Here is a 9,121-nt window from a genome sequence, read left to right as displayed (position 1 = left end):
CAGCAGGTAACTCTCATGGGGATGGCTTCTGGCCAGGAGAAGCAGGCATGCGTGCAGCAGAGATGCACGATGAAGTTTATGACCAGATGATCATGTGCACAGATGATAACCTATGACAACAATGTCTATAAACAACTTTTTCCACACTAGCCCTCACTCTTTCACAAGTAGTTAACTCGGATAAAGATATCTTTATAGACATTAGAATAACCTGAGCTCCGTGTAAATTCTGGCACAGCTATCACTTGTAATTCAATCTCTTCCAAAAAGGCTCTACCTCTGTAAAGAAGGCTGAATACTCAGGTTAAAATCTGCAGCACGGAATAAGTAACATCCAACAGCATCTCAGCCCTTTTCTGGAAACAGACATTGCTGGAAGGAAGCATGGAATTCAAAGCATGGTTTCCATATTTCAGAAAGTATCTCCTTCAGCAGCTACAGTTCAGCTAAAAGCAAAGGATCTCACTTTCACCTGGGAAGAGGTTTTCCACACTAATTTCCACATGCACTGCCACGAGCACGAGGGAAGAAGTGAATAGGAAAGAACCTAAACCAGTAACTAACCCAACATCGAGCACATTCTGTCTCTGTACAGGGACAGGAGCACTTGATTCAGTGGGAGTGCAGCACCTGCCCCCATCTAACTGCTAAATTAAGTCCTCCTGGAGGTTGCTTTAGCATGCTTCCTCTGGAACACCAAACATTTCAAGCTGGAAACTTCAACCCAATTCTCACCCAAGGTAACTCATTGCATGAGTGCTGAGGTATTTTTCCAGGGGGAAAGTCTGTGGAAATTCTGAGGACAGTCCTTTTAGACACATCTATTAATTGAAACTTTCTAAACAAAATTGTCATATACAGTACAGATTTAATTTTGCAAAGCAAATGCCACTTTGCCTGGAGACTAACCTTCCATTTATCATCTTGATATATTTCCTATTTGTTTAAAATTTCTTTTAATGGAGGAAAATCACACTTAATGCTCTACTTAATCCTTTTGAGAAAGTTCTCAATGGACTTTTTTGTTCTTAGCTGTCAAATGAGTCATGCTCCTACTGCAGATATATTAATAATAAAAAGCGAAGTATAGAATTTTCCTTTTAAAGGTTTTCTGAGTCTATTCAAGCTGCATTGAACTATTTATATAACTTGCAAATCATAAAGCAACTGAACTAATTCACTGAAACAAAATTCCAGAAGAGGTCCTGATTTAGAAAGTCCCAGCCAGCTGGAGGCTAGGAGAGCAAGCAAGAGGCAATTTATTCTGTCCTTGCTCTTACACTGGTTTTCAGATGTTCACAACCAGTTGTGGTCAGAGGCAGGATATCAGATTAGCTAGGTCTTTGGTCTCTCATATGCATTCTTGTATGAGGCAATTTGCAGGAAGCTTTTCATTGTAAAATATCTGCAAAAAGGGATGGATGTAAATTCTAAAAATATTTTTGCATCAAACATCTTGAACTTCTTAACACAAAACAAAATTATCTTTTCATACTTTCTGGCTACCAGCTCAGGCAATATTTATTTACATGTTTCATGCATTTGCTTGTAGGATCTTTTTTTTTTAGCACATTATGAACACTAAGATGCGTAAGTGTTGAAAGAACTTTGAATTTTGCGCAGTTCATTATTTTTCCTGGTTTCTTTTTAAATCAGTCTTCTTACATGCCACATTTTGATTCATGTATTTAGTTAATGGGGTAGAAGACTCCTACACAATTTTTTAGGATTATATTGTGGTAAGATTTGATATGACCTGTATTGGGTACTAGCATTGGTGACATTACTGACCAGGGACTTTAGGCTAGAACTAAGCCTATAAAGCTTTTTGCTTGGAAAGAACATGGCCCCACAACTTTCTGCAATATTGGTTCTTCCAGTACAGACTGTTAAGAATCACAAAATTGGAGCCCAATCAGCCAACAATTTTTTCTTTAGTGATGTGAGCTAGCTGACAGGAGGTGGCTGAAACTGTGTTAACCTCTCCTGCAGAATGTCATACCGAGGTGTAGTCTCCCTTGAGGGTCAGCACTCGTTCTTGTGTTTGAAAAGCTGCAGAGTTCCACCTTCTTTACATTTTGCTAGCAGATTAGTGGGTAAATTACTTACCAGCCTGAATGTTTCCCTTTTGACTTCCCTCCTCAGGTAGGGATTCAAGGTCAAACTCTTACCTTTGTGCAAATTTGCAACCATCGAACAAGAGCAGCCATCCTGTGAGCAGGGATCTGTGCTTTCAACTCTTCCCTCCTACCTGCACGATGCAATGCCTACATTGGTTCCTTTCCCCCAGTTCACTCAGTCTTAACACTGAAAAATCCCCAGTTACTATCAACAAGTTTACTTCTAAATCCTGTGTTCATTTTCACACCCTCTTTATCCATGGTTCATCCTGTACCGCTGCCACTAAACACTTCTCAGTCCCTAATACTCTTTTACTGTGTCCCTCTCTTAGAAGGTCCATGTACCATAGCGCGACTGGTTCCTATTTAACCCTCCTCCCACCACCCCCCAAAAAACAGAGTAAAATATTTGCAGACAACACATTCCTTCTTCAACCGTCTGTTTCCTTAGCTTGTCTAAATTACAAGTTTTCAAGTCCAGGGACATGTATTTATGAAGTGTATGTTGCAGGTGTCTCACCCTTTGCACGTTTTTCAACTCTACTAGTAGAAAATTACTAGTAGAAAATGTGATTTAGTGTAATAGGACTATTACTTCAGTTAAATATAGATGAGTTGATGCCTGCTAATGGTTAGCTAGGTATAAATGGGAAAATTACCGCATTATATTTGTGCATTTTAGCTGAAGATGTTTCTCTAGAAGTATACACAGAACTTTCTGTATACCAATGTTTGCAGAAATGCTTTAAACATCATAATCAGGATTGGCTTTTGAGTGCAAAATGAATGACAATCTTAAATTGTTTGATACCAGAATTAAGAAAGAAATAACCACTAGCTAATATTTTTAAATAGATCTTACCACACTGACTTACAAGTACAGCACAATGAGTAGCTATTCTGATCTACCCACCTTATCACACAATTGTCCCAGCACTGTCAAATCAAATTTAGGCTAAATGTTGAGTAAACACAATTTTCTGTAGCTCATTGTATTAGATGTACAGAATATTCCAGAGCAGCTGAGAACAGACTCAGCTCTCTCAATTTTCCCACTTCTACTCCACTACAGTTATTAGCAAACTACCTTCCCTGAGGTGAGAATAACAAAATCCTGAAGAGAACGAATTTTGCAGTCAGTACTGATCCCTAATAAGAAGAAAGAAGAGCACAAAGGATAAGGTAGTAAGTCAAAACTCAGAAGCTGACTTTGATTTGTCTCTAACACCTACACAAGGTGTTCAACTATGAGTAGGTGAGGTTTGTTAATTCCCAATCTGTATGAACAGGCTATTTTTCTCTCCTGCGTATATCATTTCTCACAAATAATATCTGAAGGACAAATACTCTGCTACAGAGTGTGTGTCTCATTTAGGGTCTCTGGAAAGTCTTAGGGTCTCTGGAAAGTCTCTGCCTCAGTGTTACCTTACCTTCTGAGAAGCACGGTTCTAAAAAAAATAGCAGCTCATTCGATCTGCTATCTGATACAGCAAGTAGCTCTCTTTGAAGTCTCTTTTCCTGTATGCACCTCAAGAAGCAAGCTGCATTATTTTTTAGGGCAGCCAGGCAGCAGCACCTCATACTGATGCTTCTCTTTGTACATTGTTTCATGGGTTGGTAGATGGCCCCTAAGCTGCCGCACTTCCAAACTAATTTGTTCAAATACCTGCATAGCACAAACTTTTTCCTTCAATGCTTATACCTTTTTATTTTCAGGGGATTTGAGAATGTGGAAAGATGTAAGGACTCAAAAGTACCTTCTAACTTTGAAAAGAAAAAAAATGAACCACTTTGAATTTCTCCCAACTGAGCAACAGCATTTTTTCTTTGTAATCTTTAGAACTGTAGACTTGAGTTTAACAAACTCCTTCAATTAAAAAGAAAAAACAAAAGAACTCCAAACCGAACCAGCCTACAAACATAGCAAAACATCACAGGGTACATCTGGAGAGTTTGTCCTCAGTTTCCTTTTACCTCAGACGTTGTCGGTGTGTTTGCTCCCTGCAGGTGCAGGCATCACACAATTCCATCTGTTTCACATTTTCTTGAAATATTTCCCGTTATCCCTCCCACTTGCTGCAACTGAATAAACCAACAGCTCATTGTTCTTTTACACGCCATAGGTATGATTATCATAACTATGAGGAAAATATCACAAGAAAAAGGTAGAAACTTAGTGTCCTTTCAAGTGCATTTTCTTGCAGAGAAAGCAGGCTCCCTGAATGCAATTCACGTTGCAAGCTTACTCTTTGACCTAAAGACACTAAGTGACAAGCTCCATCACAGTGTAACACTGCAGAAGCATTTAGACAGTTTTCAGCCTACTGAACAAGTCCTGAGTGACATTAAGACAGATTTGAGACACAGAAAGCTAGTTAGGATTTTGAATATAAGTGGTGAAAGTGTTTGAAATACAGGTTTAGGAAACCTTCAGTATTTTAATATACCTACCATAGAAATCACTTCACCATATTTCATTATCCTGTTGTTTAATGAGTATGAGGTTAAAAAATGATGCAACTTATCAATATAACCTGCTCCAAAGACTAGTAATTATCCATAGAAATAAACTAGCAATTGAATAGCTTGTTCAGATAAGCAACTCAAAATAAACAAGGCTAGAAAAATCACTGGCCATGAAATTAGCTGAGGAAGTCTAGAAAACATCAATGACTGCTCCTTGCAGGAAGGGGCAGAGAGGTAGAATGGGGACAGGGCCTGACCTATGCTGAACACAATTAACCTTCAAAGCCTCAGTAGAAATATGATTTAAGGAAAACGTGAAGTAGGGAATTTTACACCGGAGTGCAAATTAACTCTAATATAGTAAACTGATGTAAAACCAACAGCAAAATTCACGTTAAGAGAAAAGTTGAAGCGCTTTAAGAAAGAAATGAAAAAGGCCAGCAGACCAAATTGGGAGCTCAACTGGAATAAGGTGTTCTATGTACATATAATACATTTTATTCTTTGCTCAAAAATTCTTCTGGCATCTGAGAAGTTAAGACTGAAGAACAAGTGAAAAAAATCAATCTCACAACATTATCTTAGCTAACATCCTTGTCTTGAACAGAAATCAGTTCTCTTTGGTACTCCAGTGCTTCATCTACTTCCTAGGACAAGCCTCCATCCTTGGCCTTTAGGTTTTCTGAGAAATCATCAAGTCACTAGAAACCCAAGGGGCAGATAGGATAGGTATTTATTAACATTCAAAATAAGCATAAATTTCAGGAACTAAGAAGTTCTGAATTGATCTGCATGTGGTATTGTTGAAATTAAAGACGAAGATCAATACAACTGAAAGACCAAGCATTATAATGAAATATGACGTTGAATGGAATACAGCTCAAGTTAATAGTAATTATTTTACATTAACTTGATGAAATTAAATAGTTCTACACATTTTCTGATGAAGCACCACACTCACAAGACCCAGTGAAGCATCTCATGAGAGCTAAGCTGCAAACCTGTTGTAAAACAAATTGGCAGCCAATTTAAGTTAAAAAACTAAGGAAATTGTAAAAATTTAGTAGCAACATTTTCTGGAGGACTAGCTGAAGTGGGATAGATTCAACATCCAATATATTCCAGTCACACAGCACAAACATCTTAATTTTAACCAATTTAACAGTTCTGTATTCTTGTAAAAAAGATCTCAGTCCTTTCATCCTCTACTTTACATAGCTGCTACACTGAACTGATGCAAATACTTGAGATTCTTGGGTATTATTGAACAGCAGCTGCAGACATTAATGCCTGCAAAATAATGTTTGTGTTTTTTTTACAGTAGATATACAATTACAGTAGATAATGAAAGACCAATAACCTATCTTACCATTTTGTTGAAATGCATTAGATTATCTCAAACTGAAGCTAAACCTCCATTTAGCTTGCTCAAATGCTTAGTTTGAAAATTTTTATTCCTGTTCTAAGCATAAAACAAGGATTTCTGGTTTTTAACATCTGAGGTTCTTTCAGATGTTTGCAGAAAATGAAAAGATACATAAATTCAGAGTTCAAGATTAACATGTAATGCTTCACATATGAGGGCACAAATAAAGACAGCTCGTTCATTTGAAAGCCCACAAGCTCCACTTGAAGTACAATCATCAATCTAGAGCATCTTGTTTCACATTACATGAACATCCACTTCATTTTCAAGATGCACATAAACTTCTGCAGGCAGTTGAAATGTTAATAGTCTGAGTGGATGAAACTAAAGAAAAGTTTCTCAAGTGTTATGAGCTAATCTTACAGGCAAAGGAAGTTAAGTCAGTACTAAGGTGACAAGTGTATATATAGGATATGCAAACAGCTTATAAACTCTCACTGTTACCACATCAGTTATCACCACCAACAAATATCAGAGGAACACCTAGAGCAGATCCTTGTATGTAAATAGCTATGCCCATTAAAATTCCAAAGGAACGGTGCGCCTCCACATTCTGAAAGAAAACACTGTAGAGTTATGTTAAAAAGATTGGCCTAAACAACGTGGGAGACTCAATACGTCGAGTTGTTAAAGCCATGCTGCTCTATTTACATTGCCAATTTCTGTGGCCAACAGGCTGAAACAGACCAAGACAAATTAAACCATCACAAATTAAACCATCAGCAAATTTCCTCTGTCCAGAGAGGGAAATCAGTGGCATCAGAAGACCAACCCATTTGTGCTCTACTTGCACCATGGCAAAATAGTTTCTTGTGAAATACAGAGGTAAACTGATTGGAGGAAAAATCCTACTCATGTCTGACTTTGTCAGATACCCACTTCTGGGGAAGGGCACAGTCAGGTAAGAGCAGGTAATAGAAACATTATGCATAGAAGGGTATCTTAATAAAGAAGTGTTATATGCATATTAGGCTTACAGATCCCCACACACTGAGCATATGTTTCAGGATTACTATGGGAAGAAAAATATGGTCAAAAGCCTGGACTAGGTACAAATTTAACTTCCTGTACCAAAAGACCCATATTCATAATATTAAAATGCACTTTATTCAAGTATATAAAATAGAATAGACAGTACAGATTCTTTGTTGATAACGTGCCAGCTGTACACTAATATTGTAGTTTTAAGTGTAGCCAAACTTACTTAAAACTCCTACAACACAAAGAAACTCTCCTCTCCCACACCAAACTATGGTGGACATACTAGACTGAAAATAGAATAAATAAGGATATAAACAGGTTACTTTCACTGAAGCTTTCGAAGAGATTAAGATTGATTTGTCAATTCTCATGCCAAAAACTCATTTGTTACTGTACTCTAATGTACATAAAAACAGTTTAAAACAGATTTTGCCACAACTGAATAGAAAAAAACACTCTTAATTTTATGAGTAAATTATTTGTATTTTTACCTGTCAAAAAAATACACAAGACACTGAAAATAGGTGCATATTTCTGTAACACAAAATGGCAGCAAAAATTAGGTTAAATGACTGAAAGTCACATGAAGGCCACTTCTTCATAAAGCACTATTTGTATATGAATACCTTGAATTATTAATTTAAAAATTAGTGCAGCAGAAAATTCAGCCAGTCCACAGAGGATTCCAACACCGTGCTGAATCATCTGAAGTATTTAGATATCTCCTGGTGAAAGAACTACCAACAATATTGAAAACATAGCTGCAATAGGGCCAAAATGAAGATAACTGTTACTTACAGAATTCAAAATGTTGCTTCATTGTTTTCACTTAAATTGCCAGTTTCAGATAGGATTGGAGGGCTGGAGCACCTCTCCTATGAAGGAAGGCTGAGAGAGCTGGGGTTGTTCAGTCTGGAGAAGAGAAGGCTCTGGGAAGACCTCATTGCAGCCTACAGGAAGCCTACAGGAAAGCTGGGCAGGGGCTCTTTGTCAGGGAATGTAGTGATAGGACAAGGAGTAATGGTTTTAAACTAAAGGAGGATAGATTTAATTAGATATTAGGAAGAAATTCTTTACTGTGAGGGTGGTGAGGCCCTGGAACAGGTTGCCCAGAGAAGCTGTGGATGCCCCATCCCTGGAGTCATTCAAGGGCCAGGCTGGATGGGGTCTTGGGCAACCTGGTCTAGCAGGAGGTGTCCCCTCCCTGCAGGGGGGTTGGAATTAAATGATCTTTAAGGTTCCTTCCAACCCAATCTGTTCTATGATTCTATGAAGTGTGCTGACAGTTGTGTATCAAAACAATTAAAATTTTTTTAAAGAACATTTTACAGGTGTAGAAACCCTTGTACACTACAGAACAGTTCAAAACAGAACTTTGACTAAGCAATGAAAAATATTTAATATGCTTCCTCCTAAATATCCAGTTTTTTGCACCTGACCAAAAGCTTACCATGTTCGGTGTGACAGATTTGTCTGTGATGGAAATCATTTCGGCAAGGGGCTTTTGCACCTCAACTTTGCAGACAGTGTTATGAAACTGCTGGAGTGTCAAAGAAATAGAAAAAAGAGCAAGATGATATATAGGAAAAAGTATTTGATAAATTAAGCCTGGTAAAGCAAAAGACATGAAACAGGAAGTTTTACCTAGTTGTAAATATTGAAGTTTTCCCAATCCAAATCTCCCACAAATAAAGTAGCACCCATGTTTTGCATCAGCCAGCAACCCAAGCATTCAACTGACAGGAGCTATTTCTTGTTAAATACCAAAAATATCCTGTGTTAAAGTCGCTGATATTACAAAATCAAGACACTCAAAGATTAGCAAAGCTCAAACTTTAATTTGTCCCACTCAATTGCTGAAAGGCTTGGCCTGTCCATACGTTTGACTTCTCAAATCTGTAAAACAAAGTACTCAAAATGGAAAATACTCAGCATTTCTTCCCTCCTCCTGCTATCACTAAACATGTGATAAGTTATTTTACCGTACGCTACCAAAACCTTACACTGAAAAAGACATCTGATTGTCTTTTTTCCTTGGTGTGTCCTCTCTTGTGCAGTTTTCACAATACTACTGCATATATGGTTCACCAACTTGTAAGCACATAGTTGTAACGCAGCTAAGCCTGTG

This window comes from Anser cygnoides, chromosome 2 (assembly GCF_040182565.1).
Source record: "Anser cygnoides isolate HZ-2024a breed goose chromosome 2, Taihu_goose_T2T_genome, whole genome shotgun sequence".
Taxonomy (NCBI): domain Eukaryota; kingdom Metazoa; phylum Chordata; class Aves; order Anseriformes; family Anatidae; genus Anser; species Anser cygnoides.
This window is presented reverse-complemented; position numbering follows the sequence as displayed.